The sequence below is a fragment of the Scomber scombrus genome, chromosome 17, assembly GCF_963691925.1.
Source record: "Scomber scombrus chromosome 17, fScoSco1.1, whole genome shotgun sequence".
Classification (NCBI taxonomy): Eukaryota; Metazoa; Chordata; class Actinopteri; order Scombriformes; family Scombridae; genus Scomber; species Scomber scombrus.
In genome coordinates this window covers 8,057,692-8,074,499 of record NC_084986.1, presented here as the reverse complement: position 1 = coordinate 8,074,499, position 16,808 = coordinate 8,057,692, and positions in this window count along the sequence as shown.

Sequence of the window (16,808 nt, the reverse complement as noted above, 5' to 3'; positions counted from 1 at the left end):
TTCTCATAATGCAGCTCCACCTCTCCGCTCAGACACACTCGCTGCTTTGCAACACAGGGAAGGATGGGAAAGATGCAGAATATGGAATCAAATAAGGGTCATTAATATTTTGAGCTTGGCTCTGGTACTGGGAGCTAGGTTGCTAGTAGTGATAAACCTTAAAGTTTTTCTCAGCTCTGTGGAGCGTTTAAGCATCTTCCAGCTCATTTTTTTGGTATACAGCCCACAACTTTACTGTTTTGGTTCAGTCTCATGGCTCTCATCAACTTTGCCATTTATTATCGGTATACACTTCAGAATTACGTCTAAAGTTTTTAGTTATGACGAATGGAGAAAGTAGTTAAAAATATGCATGCAACCAAATGACTAAGACCCACAGTAATGGAGCATTAAATTAGAGTCATGTGAAAACTGCTTTTCATGGTGTGAGTTCCAACTATACGTGTTTTTTATCAACTTATTCAATATGGCCTGGAATGACGATTCTCCAGACAGACAAAGTCATCTTTAGACCCGTGTTTGTGCACACCGAGAATTCAAATGGTCTGTCCATTCTTTTAAACCGCAATCAATTGCTAGCGAAACGCCTGGAAACTGTTCAATGCTAAATGTATTTTGGTGTTATTTTTATTCAGCCGAGTCTTCTTGATCTAGACTTCAAACCACCACATTTCTCCTCAGGGAGCTTACAATGACTCACGTACGGGCCAGGAAACCAGGAGCGATTGAGCAGTTTCAATCACACGCATGAAGACTTTCAAAAAACAAGATCAATCAATATCCACCTCTTAAAGTTAACTCACAAAATTTACTTTAATCGAAACCGTCAGTCACCCTCAGACACTAAGTAACCATCTCTGTTGCTTATCAGTGTTTGAATGCCAATGACCTGGAATCACTGACTTCAAACAGGCTGGAAGATAAACCTATAAAGCTAAAGACTGTCTTTGTGTGTCCTGAGAACGCCTGGTGCTCCACATTTCTGTGACCTAATTTCTCTTTTCACTCTGTCAATAACTGAATTGTACCACACCATCAAAATGAACAGAATGCTTTAATGATTATTTCTTAAGAAATAGGAAAATCCTCAACTAGTTTGGAAGTGCTCCATATATTGAAATTAGTATATGCAAGAAAATTTAGGAGGGCAAAACTTAACACTGCAGTCAAGCTTTGTGCATGAATAGCCTCACTTTGCAGGTTCATATTTAAGGTCAGTACTCCAAAATCTTTTCAGAGAGGTGTCCGGATATTATTGTACCACTTCTGCACAGATAAGTATTCACTTAAGCAGGAGCACAATTGATTATGGCACTTGGGTATAGAGAAGTGCACTTTTTTCCATTCGAGTGTGTACTGGAACCTCCACATACTAAATGACTCAAATAAGCTTCTAAAATCAACAGCAGTGGTACCAGCATGTGTCACAAAATAACCCATATGCGTGTGTAACTGATCTGAACTCACCATCAAGAGGAGAGAGACTCACCAACAGCACCTTTTTCAAGTTTAGGCAACTAAAGTTAATGGTAAAAGTTTAGAAATTAAGTTTAGAAATTATCACAAATACATTTTTCTCTAGCCAATTGTTTCCAAAGTAGGGTAGATCAAAAGTTCCCCAAGACCTGTTAATATTCATTTTTATTGTACATTTTTAATAATATTTCACCATATGAAATAAGAAGATTTACTTTCATTACATGAGCAACATTTTAAAATACACTTTCAAACAAAAATGCAAACAATGAAGGCTGAAATGTCTATATTAAAGGTACCCTGTGGCATTTTCTTGTAAACAAAAGTTATGTTTACATTCAAATTCACTGTTAATGTGTCAAAATAATTCAATTGAAAATTTAATTCAAATATTAGTAAAGGTGATAAAGTATGCATATAGCTAGTTACTATCCATCTAACATATTGTTTAGCATGTTATACAGCTTTGGGCGGCCTATATATAAAACCAACTTAGAAAATACAGTCTACATACATTAGTAATGCATTTGCAATATTTAATCTATACACTCATTTTAATTGCAAAAAGCCTTGCTATATGTTGGAGTAAAGAGTACTTTACATTAGTTTCTACAATAATGAGCAGTTTATTCCATTGTAAGGGCATTATATAGGGCAATATATCTCATGTTCTTCACTGGAAAGGCTATTTTTATCCTGTACAGTGCACCATACAGAGCACCCAATTCTGCACTTCCTTATGTTTGATTTAAGGGAACCCTAACTGGCACTTTTATTTTATTTTTATTTTTTACTACAAAGGCATGCATACAGAACCTCCAGCTCACCTTATTAGAATTGAACTTATAGGGCATTGTATTACATCTTGAGGCGGTACTTTACAGGGCACCATTACATTTTCCTCCACTGAAAGGGCACCCATGAGGTAACGTTATTCCAAATTGTCACATATAGAGGTCCTCTGGGGCACTTCATCCTAATTTACCCACAACTAAGACAACGATTACAGAATTTTGGTATGTTTCCTCCTTTGCATGGGCACCTTAGAGAGCATCTTATCATGTTTGCCCTACTATGCGAGGCACCTTTTTTTTTTTTTTTTTTTTTTTTGTCCTCTGGGCCCCAACCTCCCCCCCAGAGTCTGCCAGTGCTTAAATCCCCTCCTGACATGTTTTAAGATTTATAAAAATACTCTGCTTGGAATAATGATTTCTCCTTTTATGCACCTTGGGCATGGAGTGAGCTGCAAATACCATTCCCTGAGAAGCACTCAGTTTGTTGAACACCTTTTTAAAAAGTCTTTCATAAACTGCCCTGATGGAAATATGTTGCCGTTTTATATAACCATGACTTGAGGTGGAATGTGTTATGGTGTTATCGTTATCAATGGCCTCTGAGTTTCTCTTCTTTTTCTCTTTCTCTTGTTAAGCTTTTATTATATTTTCTATTGTGCGAAATTGTGAATATGCTCACACTGCTGCCTTAACCTGGCCTTCCTCGAAGAGATTTTGTATTTCAATATGACCTCCCTGGCTAAAAAGAGGATATATTAAATAAAATTAAATAATTTGTGTCTGATTTTTTTTTTCCCACAAAAAAGTACAATTACCTAATAAATAAAATAAAAGATAAAATACTTAAAATAACATCTATTCATTCTCCCTCATTGAAAAATCCAGAATCTGTGAATAGGGAAATATTTTCATTTCCAAAGTTGAACTGCTTGATACAGACTTTCCACATCAGTGTAAATTGCATACTGGACCAGAATTGGTCACATAATTGACACAGATGTCACAAATAATGCTTGTATAAAAACACCATAATATCAGATTGAAACTTTCCACTCTAGTGTCAAACTCTGCACAGTGAGGCCCAAACATACAACTGAATGAACAAGAAAACACATTTTCTGAGCGGAAGGAAACTAAAATTTCAAGTGCACAGCAGTCAGAAATAGAAACTGTCAGAAATAAGTCACATTTGTATTTTATCAAGCATCCACCTCCACCATCACCATGAATAAAATCTCTATGCTGGGGTTCTATGCTGATCTAAAATGACTAAACTTCATCCATAAAACGTTTTGTTAAAGTGGAGAAACACCATGCTGCTTCTGGATTTGCTACTGAGCATACAGTAAGGCTGTCTGAATATACTGAATTAATAGATTATATTATTATGTCATGTATAAATAATATGCCCAGCCCAAACAGGCTTACAAGACATTTTTATTTAGAGGATACCAGAGTAGCAACATGGATTACAAATAATCCTAAACAAATAAACCATCCTGACATTTTTTCCCCAAGCATTAGAAACAAAGCTATATTATTGTCATCATTCAAAAGTTGCTTGTCAAGATGGGTTGTTTAACTTCTTTGAACAAATGTTCAATACTGTTGTTTTTCTGGTGTTTTATGACAATTGGAATTCCTGTTTTTTTGTGATTGCAGTTAACACTCGGTTGCCCAGAGCTTCATAGTAGCACCTGAACGCACCAGATACAGACAGATGTGCAGAGCGCTCATTTTTCTCTTCTGTTTCCTGTCTGGCTCTACTCATGAGTTTATGCATAAGTGTGTTATACAATCTTACTTGAGCTCCTGTATTTCAGGTGTTGGAGTGTAATGTACAAAAAAATCATACATCAAGTCCAAGTTTTTTTTTCTCAATTTCTTCTAGTGACGGATATGTCTTGGAAAACAGATATGAGGTTGTAGCCAAAAACAGAATGGCTTCCCAGCAGCGGGGCCTATACATCATTGTAAATAATCCGCAGAAGTAAAGCTAGCTTCCTGGGGCCAGTACACACCCAAGCCAACATGTGCTTCATCTTACTCACTGTGAAATTCCCCTAAGGCACAACATTGACCTGGGGCAGCCATCTTGGGGACATGTTCCAACAGGGGAACATTACTCCTCATCCTCTAAATGTAGTTTTTATTAGGTGCCAAAAGTGACAGCAAAATTGGATTTTGTACTCTACTTGTTCTTCATGTGTTGTAAATTTCAAAATGTCAGATCATTGAAAAACTTTGGATTACTTTATGTCCAAGTCAAAATAAATGTTCAGCTCGTACAATATCTACATTGGCTTGGCTGGATTTGTAGGCAAAAAAAAAGGAGTGAAATAAATGATACACTACATAGTTTATCATTTCCACGCAACATCTGTGAAATTCCATATATTCTATTGACTAGTCCAATATGTGGTGGGTTTCCAATCCCACTGAAATGATAAAAACTAATAAAGCTCAAGACTTGTGAATCACATTTATTAACTTTATTAACAATGTAACAAAGCTGTATTAATCTAAAGAGTAACCAAAGTCTTACTGTCTGGCATCTTCTTTTAAACACTTCTATGTGATCATTCTATAAGTGTACTTTGATAAGTTATACAACTGTTATTGGATGTGTGCACACTGTTCAAACAAATAATGGTCATTGTGGGTCATTCCAAGTTCCCCCTTCTTACTTCACTTAATACTTCACAACAAATTATGTGACCATAAGATTATTTCTATCATGACTACACATATCAGATTATGAGGTCATTTCATATATCATTTTGAAAAAAACATTTTTACTTGGGTATGATACCAAACATTCAGTATGTAGAAAATTACCATATATTTTCCCTATTTGTGACTTATTATGTCCCAACACACTAAAAATAAGAAGTATACCATTCTTACTTATGAGATATAAATGTGATGTTTGCAGAGTGGAATTATTGAGTGCAGCCTTGCAGTCTTGCCTGCAGGTGTGCATTAGTACAGTACAGTGGCCCAAAGGGGCAAAACACAACAATATTGGATAAGACATATTGGATAATAGAAAAAACAACAGCAAAAGTATGAACACAACAACATTTTAGAAAACATATTTACACATTTGAGGAAACATAACATAAAAGGAAACACAAATACAATTTTAGAAAACTTAACAAACTTTAACAAATTATAAAATACAAAAACTAGTTAAATGTGTTAGTTTTAAATCTGCTGGTAGAAGGATTTTTTTCCCCTTGAGGAAGTGCCAAGCTAGGTTATTCCTCCATTTTCGGTCTATTCTTTAGTTCAACCTTACATACATTTTGACCATACACATGCATAACACATAAGCTTAGACAAAAGGTGAGATAGTAGACGCAAACCTACACAAAAGAAAAGTAGAGAAATAGTAAAAAGACAAAAGAAGAGTGAGTGCACTGGGTTTGGCCTCTATTGGCGAGGTAAGACCTTTTTTTTCCCAATTGCATTACCAGGAGGAAGGAGACGCCGCAGGGGATCGCTTTGGGGACAGTTTCTATGGTGAAGAATCATTTTTAATTCAGGTACTCTAACTTATTTTATCAGCTCGCAGGACCGCTGCTGAGTAAACACTTTTTAAAATTGAAGGTGAGAAAGCCCCTCTGGTTTCGAACATAAAAAATGCATCAGCTGCGTGAATGTGGAACAGTATATCATTCCTGAAAACACCACAGCTTCCATTTCAGCGTGCTACGTGGCTCACTAGCTGTCGGAGGCAAGTTCCAATCTGTTTTGATAGTGTTTCAAATTTATGATTGAAAGCTTTTGCATATATAAAATAGTAAGAGTGTATTTCTTGGTAGTTTATGATGGTAGTTTATGGTGCTACTTTCCTCACAATTAGCAAAGTGAAATAAACACCCCTTGTGTACCTGCTTTGTTGTGTATCCCTATTCAGCTGTTTTGATCATTTTCACAGATACATACTGCTTGGCTCCTATTGATTTTTCCCATAGCGACCTGTGCTGTGGCCTTGCACCAAAGCCCACACACTGTTTAAATGGTGACACTCTTAATATATCAACATGCCCAAGTCAACAGATCTGATAGCAGATAGCAGACCTGCTCAACCGTGTAATGGTGCCTTTTGTGTTTTGGTCTAAACATTGCAGACCGCTCACTCGCGCATGCAGGGGGGCTGATGTCAAATGGTAATGTACGCATACTCGTCTCCGTTTCATAAAGGTGTCTTTGCTTTGGCCCAAGTCATGATGAGTCAATGTGTTTGGACAGATCAACCCGTCACTGTCGCCTAACCCAGACCATGCTCCCATTACATAGCTTCCCCAGTCTGTCATCACCAGTCAATGTTACTAAACCACACTTTGGTACATTATGAATAGTTATGATTTGGTTAAAAGCATTTTTATCTCTCTTACCTTTTTCTTGAAATGCCTGATATTATTTCAGAACAACAAAAATGTATGGATTGATGGAAATGATAGGAAAATCTAATCTGAATCCATCAAAGACAAGTCCAAGACGCATTTCTGATGTGCTGTATAAACCTCACTAATACTGTCTGAACATTGCTACCTGACATCTACAATAATCCTCAAGCCACACTCTGCTTTCTGTGAATATCTACCAAAGACTTGCTATCTCTTTTAGCTCGGCTTTAAGATGACTTTCAGCTGACACCAGCATGCCAGTGATCCATGGCAGTGATAGCTTTTGGCTGTTTTGACATGGGGGACCAAGATTGTTTTGTGTGCGAGGGTGTGAGGGCCAGTCGGTCATTGGAGCTGGGAGGATTTATCACTGCATGCTGGGTATTGATTTATACCCGAGCGCAGGTCTGTTACCCCCCCCCTCTCCACTCCTGAGCCTGTGGCCTCTGTGTGCTTGATTCCTCTGAGTGGTCTCAGCTCCATAGGAGCTTCTAATCCCTCTAGCTGATATATAGTAACCCTCCCTTGTTGTAAAACATTGATTGCTTTGTAATAACAAGTACAGGTTGTGTACAGTCCCATTGCGCATTAGCGGCAATGACCTATAGTTTTTTTCTTAATACAAAAAAAAAGATTGTGGGATTTTCGCCAAGCTTTACAGCTCAAAGAGAATTTTTGTGCTTGCATTTTTCACAACAAGTCTGGCTGATTTGTATTGCTGTATAGCTCTCTTCAGTGTCTGTATCATCCAAGGATCATATCATCAAGAACACAAGGATAAACTTCTCAAATCTTAAAAACAAAGGTAGAAACCTCTGGAGAAATTCAGACATAAACTGGATTTCCTTTTATCAAACAGACAACGCTAATTAATCTTGAAAAGCCTTTTTTTGTCTGATGTACCCATACAACCAGATGAGCTCTAGTACCCCATCAATGATACGACATGCTGTGTAAGTGTAAATGTGCGACTGAATGCTATTTAACACGGTTAATTATACAAAAGCACAGACTGTAACAACTGTTTTTGTGAATAGGAGACACAGTGATCCTGGAATTGCTGATGTTTAGGCTTGCTCTCTTTTTTTACAGCAGGTTCAATCAAGTTTGCATGTGTACCTGTACCTTTAACCGACAGAAGACCTTTTTATTCAGTATTTTTAGCTTCCTTTTTGTTCTCTTTGCTTGCTTCCTGACTACTTTTCCTGCACTCTCAATCACAGCATGTGGTGTTGATTTAATGGGAGGCCTGTCCTATCCAGTTGGTCTATTATAGCTGGTAGTTTATTATTGGTTATTGCCTTGCACCATATTGCAATCTGTTGTTTGTCCTTCTCATTACAAATATGTGGATATATTTATTTTTCTGTCATTGTTTTTTGTCATATTAGTAACCCAGATTAGGAATCTTCAAAACCCTCAAACTTTATAATCCGTTTAATTATTTTTAATACTACACTTTTAAAAAAAAATATTCTAGGTACAGCTTTCGAATAAGGTCACCTGCATTAAGTGCGTTATATTCTGTAAATAATGACTTTACAAATGGTTTCTAAATCATTTACTAATGCTTTATTGATCCTGGCTCAGCACCATTGTTGCATGTCATCCCTGCCAATCTCTTCTGCAATCTGTTCAATAAATGCTACAATATTTTTAAAAACTCCTCCATAAAACCTAAAACTAATCAGTGGTTCCTTGGCCCATGGCCTGACTGTGTAGCAGGCTTCTTAAAAATCTTTACACATGTTTTAGGGCTATCCTACTAACTGATCAGTCAAACAGGACAAATAAACAAACAAGACTGAAAACATCATGTCCTTGGTTTCTTTAGATCTATTTTTTGAAATGCTGAAAATCAGGATAAAGTTTGACTGCACCCAGGTATAAAAAAGTGAAGCATCTCATCCTTGAATGACCTGAATTTGTCAGCTGATGCCCGCAGCACTGTGGAAATAGCGCTTGTGGGAAAATTAATTTCCATTCATTGCATTTCATGCCACTCCATGCATCTCCTACCAATATGGTACAATGCCACAAATGGTGCTCATTGGCCGTGTTGCTGTCATATAATTACAAACACCTGCCATTTGATTACTTACACCTGTTGCTCACTTAATGAGATGGTTGTATACTGACAGCATTGATTATTTTTACGTGGGCTCTTTCTTCACAGTGGAGGATTCTGCTTCATTCTGCGGTGTCCCAGTCATTTACGTGGCCTGTCTGTTCGGCTAACTCTGACCCTGCAGTTAAACTCATCAATATTTTCATTTTTCATATCCAATAAATGTGTCAGACATTTAGTGGCTAAATGGCTCGCTGTCCGTGACCCCTATCTGCTGTCACGAACAGTGCCCACAGCATCTCATTTGTCCTGTCTCATCCATTCAAAACACTGCAGCTGCATCGTGACATGACTTATGTTTCAAGTAGGCCAGAATGAGGACATGTTGTCATTGAAACTATTTCAAGTTGAATTTCAGAGAAAAGTAAATATAATGTTTTTCAATAGCTGACATCAGATGGTGATTATATAATTCTAAATAGACTGAAAAAGTTTTAAGGCACAGCTGGCAGTATCTCATTCTCTTTGCTCTAATAACGCAGGCTATCAGAATCTGCCTGCAAATCTAAATATCGACAGGACACGTAGCTGCCAGCTGAAAGCAAGGCTGACAGGCACAACATATATCCTCCAGCCTTTCGTCTGCTGCCTGCCACGGACCAAAGCTTTGTTAAGTCACCTGTCACATGAAATTACTCCGGTGTCAGTTGCCCAGTGAGGTGACGGCAGGGATCCTGGGCCGCGTAGGCGCCAAGGCCCCACATGTATCCCAAGCATCTTGCGGGAACGTCAGGGGGGGCCAGAGCGCAAGGACGCACGCTGTTAGGTCTCGCAAAGACACTTATACAGATCCACTCTCACCCTCATATTATGGCCATAATCCAGAATGACACTTTAAAAAGAACACACTGGCTTCATTAGTGTGCTGACAATGCAGCCCTATGGCCTGTTAATGGTGAGCTCTCATAGGCTTGGCAGTGAGGAAAAGAACTTTAATCAGTGTCTCACAGGTACTGCAGTTGCCAGGGATACTACACTAAAGAAAGCGTACAAAAGGACTAATGGTGTCCTGTTGCGCTAGTTGGCTTCTCGAGTACATTTTAGTTCCAACATTCAAATTTATGGAGTCTGAAGCTGCAGAAGAAATTAAAAAAACACCACAAGCTGCAGCAGAAATGATATACGGTCATACAGTATGATGACACTATATCTGAATACAATTATGTCGCCAAAAGGATAGTAATAAGTTTTAAAACTTTTTTACAAATTATTTTGCACTGGATTTTTTTATTTCTACAAAAGCTATAAAGCTCATAAACTTTTTTCTCTCCATTTAATTATATCCATTACATTTTAAAAAAATTAATTAATTAATAAAAAAAGAAAAAAAAGAAAAGTTCCTTAAAGTATTTCTTCCATTTTGTGATTAAAAATCAAGTATTGTTCAACTTTTGCAAGTTTATTTAAAAATACAGTTTTGATACAGCAATACAACAATCTGTGTTGATTACTTCCTTTTTGGACCTGGTCACACATGTTTATGTTTACATCACATTTGATATATATAAAAAAACAAAAAATCAGACACTGCACCAAATTCAAATCTCCTTTTCATTTAAGGAAACATTTGTATAAAGCAGGGTTTGTTGCTGTAATAGATTTCATTTAATCAGCTTCTAAAAGGAGCGTGATGAACCTCAGGTCCTCATCTGGACCTTTTTTGAGATAAAAATGATCTTTTATTGGATGCTGATGATTTTAGCTGTCCAGAGGCCAGAAAGAAAAACCCAGCACTAAGGCAGAGTAATGTGCAGAGAAAATGAGAAAATTTAAAGTAAGAAAGGGCATATGAAGAGAGTATTAAAACCAGAGATAGTCTGAGTGAAAGAGTCTGTAATCAGTACAGATATCTTAGCTGTAAGGCTAACAGTGGTTCTTTGTACTCGCCTGGACTTCTGTCTCTCAAAATGATCGGCGTAACCTCATCCAGGGTCATCGCTGCCTGGCATTAGTCAGCACTTCTTTTACTCTGCTGTTATTGCCTCCACATTGCTGATGGCTGTCTCGTTTCCAAACTCGGTCTCAGTTGCAAGAAGCATCCAAACCGCTCTCTCTGCTGCTCGCCTCTCTCTTCAGACAGGCCTGGACAAGCTCATGATTGAGTAATTGGGGGCTTCTTTCATGCAAAAACAGCAGGGTTTGGTGGTGGTGGGGGAAGTCATTTCCTCATTGGCTTTACCTCCAGATGAACTCCCATCGCCATCAGCCTCTTTTAGGCAGAGAGAGAGAGAGAGAGAGAGAGAGAGAGAGATCTGGTGCATTATACACTGTGTGTGCTCTTATTACCCAAATTATACAGCAAAACATCGAAGCTTTAACTGAATTAATGATGAATTATGTTCAATATTAGAGGCAGTGCACGTTACTTACTTGTAAATAACAAGTCCACCTTTAGTTGTGAAATTAAATGGAACATATCTGGTATGAAAGAAGTATAAGGTACAGAAATTAATGAAAAAAAAACTTTGATATAATAATTAATATAGAGTAACAGATGGTTTCTAAGCCATCTGTTTCATTCTTAATCAACACAATAGACACTACAGTAACATATTTCAATTAATGATCAGGGTTATGGTTAACAGTGACCGTATAAGACATTTTCCATCTTGGTGTGTCATTAAAAATCTAAATTTGTCATTTATTGCTGTTTTTGTATTTCAAAAAACTTGATGGCCATCTGTTCAGGACAAGTTAACAGTAAAGTTATAAGATTTATGTTTGATAAGAATAATGAAAATGTGTTTTTGCAGTCACCCCCTTCAGCCTGAGGTGTAGCTACAGTAGTTTTAAATATTTTACAAATAATTAAGAAGTTTAGTCTAGTTGTTCCCAACTGCCCAAAGGCTCACAAGATAAATTGAGATAATCAGTAATGTAGGAAAGGACGGAAAAAAATAAAGAAAATAACTACAGGTTGTGTTCATTTTTTGGACTTTTCTTTGCTTTAAATAAATTGTAAAACACTGTAATGATTTTAGAGGGAAAATCACTGGTAGTTTGGGTACAAATGGAACAATTAGAAACATGACAAAGCGCCCTAACGTAGACCCCTGTTTTAAAAACTTAAGCTATCCTGGAACCACCACTTTAATATTTAACAATGAATTGTATTTTATTTATCATGCCATTTGTTTTTTAAATACAAAATACACATTTGTAAAAGTTAATGAAATGTAGTGGAGTAGAAGTACAGTATAAAGTACTTTAAAGTACTTTAAGTGGCACTCAAGTAAAGTACTTGTGTAAATGTATTAAGTTACTTTCCACCACCGTTTGGAAGGTCAGAAAATTAAACAGCATCTCATGTTAAAGTTGGCTAATTTATTTCCCCTCTCAAATCATACCAACCGCATTAATGAAGTACATTAGAAAACACCAAAGATAACCCGAGTACTGTGTTGCCATGCCAACAATGCACCAATAACCCATTAAAGTAAATAATGTAAGTATGGGTCCATTTCCAAAACTCATGCTGTGCAGCTTCAAAGGCAGAAGAATAAATAAGAGAGATTACGATGTTTTAAAATGATTCATGAATGGAGCAGGCCTGATGTAAGATGTCATCATGACTCCTGTCATTCTAAATTGGGCTCTCGTTAGCCGTGTTCAAAAAAAGGCACAAACTGGGATTCAGAAGCAAGAGGGTGGTCTGACCAGCAAAAAAATAAACTGGATTACACTCTCAACATCTGACAATTATTCAATAACACTACACAACAACTAAATCTGTTATTATCAATATTTTTATGTAAAAATTACAACAAAACAGGCCAGTGGAGAAACATCCATACACTGTATCTTTTATTACTTAACTGAATATGCCTTCAATTTATATGGCAACCAATTCATTTAGTTTAAAAAGGAAACAACATGAATACATACTAAATTATGTTATGACAAATTCACACAAATACAATTTATTTATATTATGCAACTGGGTTGGTTGATTCATTCAAACTTAATTACCAGGCCGCTGACACACAGTGTTTTGTTATCCTGCTTTGAGAAAAATATTTTCTTCTGTTATGCCTTGTGTTGTTTTCCTCTCTCACTGCATTCTTCAATGAAGTATTGATTCCTCCACTCAAACAAACCAGAGACTTTGAACGTGTTTTCAGGCAGTCACTCAGGGAGTCGGCTCTCAGGTAAACCTGTTTGTGTGTCTCGACATCCATTCTCCTTGTGTGACCTTTTTTCTCCATGCAAAAAAAAAAAGTTTATTGGTAAAGAGGTGTAGCACAAGGACTGTTATTCCGTCATGATATAGGAATTTCAGATTCCTTTATTTGCATCGATTTGGCTTCATGGCTCTTTGGTTAAAACTGTTGAAGCTGGGAAACAAACTCCATTTTTCCCCACAATCAGTCAGAAGTGTCCACAACTTGAGTGTCCTGCACCACAATTTTCCATTCGCAACATCTATTGTGGTCAATCAGCGAATAAATAGGCGCCTGTTCTGACTTTAAATATCAGGAAACAAAAGCGTGTCCAAATGCACGGTTTTCAATATTCCAAATATTGCCATGGAAAACCACCGAAACGATCGGTAACCTCAATCTCAAACCAGTCTAGTCATTAGTGATAGTGATTATCCAATCAGAAGTATATTTCCCATAAACCCTGTTGCTTCCTGCCACATGGAGGATGCTGCTAATTGTGCCCCCCCCCCCCCCCACACACACACACACACACACACACACACACACACACACACACACACACACACACACACCTCCCGACCCCTCTACCTGGCAGCAATCCAGGTGTTTGTTTAGCATTTCACTTAAGAGGATAAGCAGGTTGGAAGGGCTTTTTCACACAAAGTATAAAACACTGGAATGGCTGCCAATCCACCGTCACTGGTCTCATCTGATTACAGCAATTATACTAATTTCTCAAAATGAAAGCAGTAATGATTTATTGATGCTGATATGGTGAATGCATGCCTATGTACTGTTGCACATTTAAGGTAATTAATTCACTGTTAGTATTGATATCCTTAAATCAGATGTGTCCCTACCTAAAAGAAGAATAAAAAGAAAAAGAAAAAACAGGACGTGTGTGTGTGTGTGTGTGTGTGTGTGTGTGTGTGTGTGTGTGTGTGTGTGTGTGTGTGTGTGTGTGTGTGTGTGTGTGTGTGTGTGTGTGTGTGTGTGTGTGTGTGTGTGTGTGTGTGTGTGTGTGTGTGTGTGTGTGTGTGTGTGTGTGTGTGTGTGTGTACGTGTGTGTACAATACAATGTAAAGAGGAGACAGAGGTGTTGTGTACATGATTTGAATACAAAGAGCATTCACATTTTTGCGTTTTTTTTTTCTTCTCAATCCTTTTGCTGGATTGACAAATTTTGCAAACGTCACACCACATAGACATCACCATACACAACAAAATTTGTTCTTTAAAATGGTTGCAGGATGTCCATTTACAAACTGCAGAAAAAAAATCTGCTCCTACCCTTTTGATCTTGGCACATAATCATCAAATCCGGACTTTTTCTTCAAGTGATCCAGGTGATTGGACAGGAGCTATTCATGCTATTTGACAAGAGTGTTATTTTTACCTCATTATCTGATATTGAAGCCTTGCACCTTGTAATGGACAGAAAATTGTTGAGCCGAGTATGTGTATGAAAGTGAGATTTTCAGATTTTCTGCAATAACCTTCTCATTTTTCATTTTCTACTTCTCATAGCATTACAGCCTCCATTTTTTTATCTATTTTTGCACCATTATGGCCTATTTTGTCAACAGCTTTTAGTTTTTATCATTTTCACTGCAGACCAACTTTAAATTCACAAGTGTGTTCCCATTACGTACACAACCTTCAGTTTTTAAAGAAAAATAATTCAAAATGGCCACTAAAACTTCCTGATGTTGTAGTTGTTTAGATTTTTTTTTAATTCATTTCAACGGGGGGAATTTTTAAATTTTATTTAGACTTACTTACTTACTTTACCACTTCCTTTTTTCTTTTGAATACATTATTATTCAGTTAATTTAAGCACATGGCTCAAATATTGTGTTGTATATTTTGTTAGTATTTGTATGAGGAGTAGATAAAGATGAAGAAATTCTGGTCTAATTCTGAAAACAGATATGAATATAGACATTTTTTGTGTAATGAACAGATACACATAGTATTACTCTCCTATTATATGTAGATAGCTTGACCCAGAAATAAATATGGTGTGTGTGCTGCTATCTGCTGGTTTGAAAGGTGTGAGGATGCAGCATCTGTTCTCTGGCCTTCGTCTCATTCTCACACACACACACACACACACACACACACACACACACACACACACACACACACACACACACACACACACACACACACACACACACACACACACACACACACACACACACCACGCACACATACCTCCACCAGCACTGTACCATAATTCATAACGACAAAAAGATTAAATTGGACTTATGAGGAAGGCAGCGCTGGGTTTCCGGCCAAGGGTGTCTCTTAAAAATGCATCAACACTCATTACATTGTGCTTAATGGGCTTCGAAGAAATTTGTCCCCTTGCCATTTTGGTCACGGCTTAGGAAAAGTGGTCATAATTGACACAAATTAAGTCATGAGTAAAGCTGGACACACACACAAACTAACAAGCACATACACTGCACTTGGACTCCCATGCAATATCTCCTCCAAGGTTTGGCTGGATTTGGCTGCAAATAAGATTAACAGGAAACAGCAATAAGTTATGATTAAAAAATGATGGAGAACCTCATCCCCCAATTAGGACAGAGAGTGTTTCCAACATCTGAAAAGACTGGCTGGAAGTACCCATTCGCTGATGTTCCAGACATATGTGATCGCTGCTCCAAGCCAAGGCCTACACAGGCTGTTAAGAGCTCGCTTTGCATTACTGTTGGCTGAAAAACTTTTCCCAAAGTCACAACTTTTAACGACTTGTGAATACAAATCTCAAATAAATACCTTTATTTTACACTGGCATCCATATTAAAAATCAGACTCCTGTCATGTTTTTGTTACATTCTTTTAACCATATTTAGAATATAAAAATGGCTGTATAAGTTTTAAAAATTGATTCAAAACAAGTACAATGAAGCCAAAAATGACTTGAAGTGGTCAGTGGTCCCATTGAATAGAACTATAATTATCTACTTGTCCATCTGGTCGTGTGGCCTCCTGTGCCAGGAGTGGACCTCCTGCTGTCTACCGTCTGAGCACGGCCAAACAGAGTTAAGCTTCTCAAATGAGGTCAAAGGATCGGGCTTGGCACAGCTTAAGATACAGCTTGGACATTGTAGTTTTCAGCAGTATCCAGGTTGGCCAAATAACTGTGGTCCCATAGCTCTTGCTATAAATTATCATAATTTGTTGCGATTTCATTGTTTTCCAGCTGGGTTTTATAAAGTGTTATGAGTGTAACCATAAGGATGTTGTGGAACATAACTGCATGAGTGCGATTGGAAGCTGTCAGTAAGTGTCTTCCGGGCAAATTCAGCAACCTATTGATAAAAGCTTTGTGGGAGATGTTCAGAGCATGTTATTTATCAGCCTGCTAAGGTGAAAAGTTTGACTGAAGTGAAAAGTGAAACTAAATGCACCTCAATTCACTTGAAAATAAAAGTTTTCCATTACATTTCTTATGACCTAAGAGCGCACTTAAATTTAAGAGTGCTCCAAAGACTCTTGAGCTGATGACTGATTTGCAGAAGCAGAGGTGACCACACACCATGTGAGACATAGTTTGGAGTCACCATAAAAATTATTATTGGTAACGATGAATGGAAAGTATACATATAGCTAAAGCTAAAAAATTTTAAATTTGAGGGATGAAAAATAGAGAATAAAGCCTGCACTCATTATGTTTGCAATCACTCTCTTTCTTTCTATTCATCTTCAGTTACTTCACTCGTCATACTAAATCAACTATATCACCTGAACTTCTTTCCTTCTCCAGTTTAATTTTCTTGTCGTTTCCATGTCAACCAATTTCCTGTTCCCAAATTGA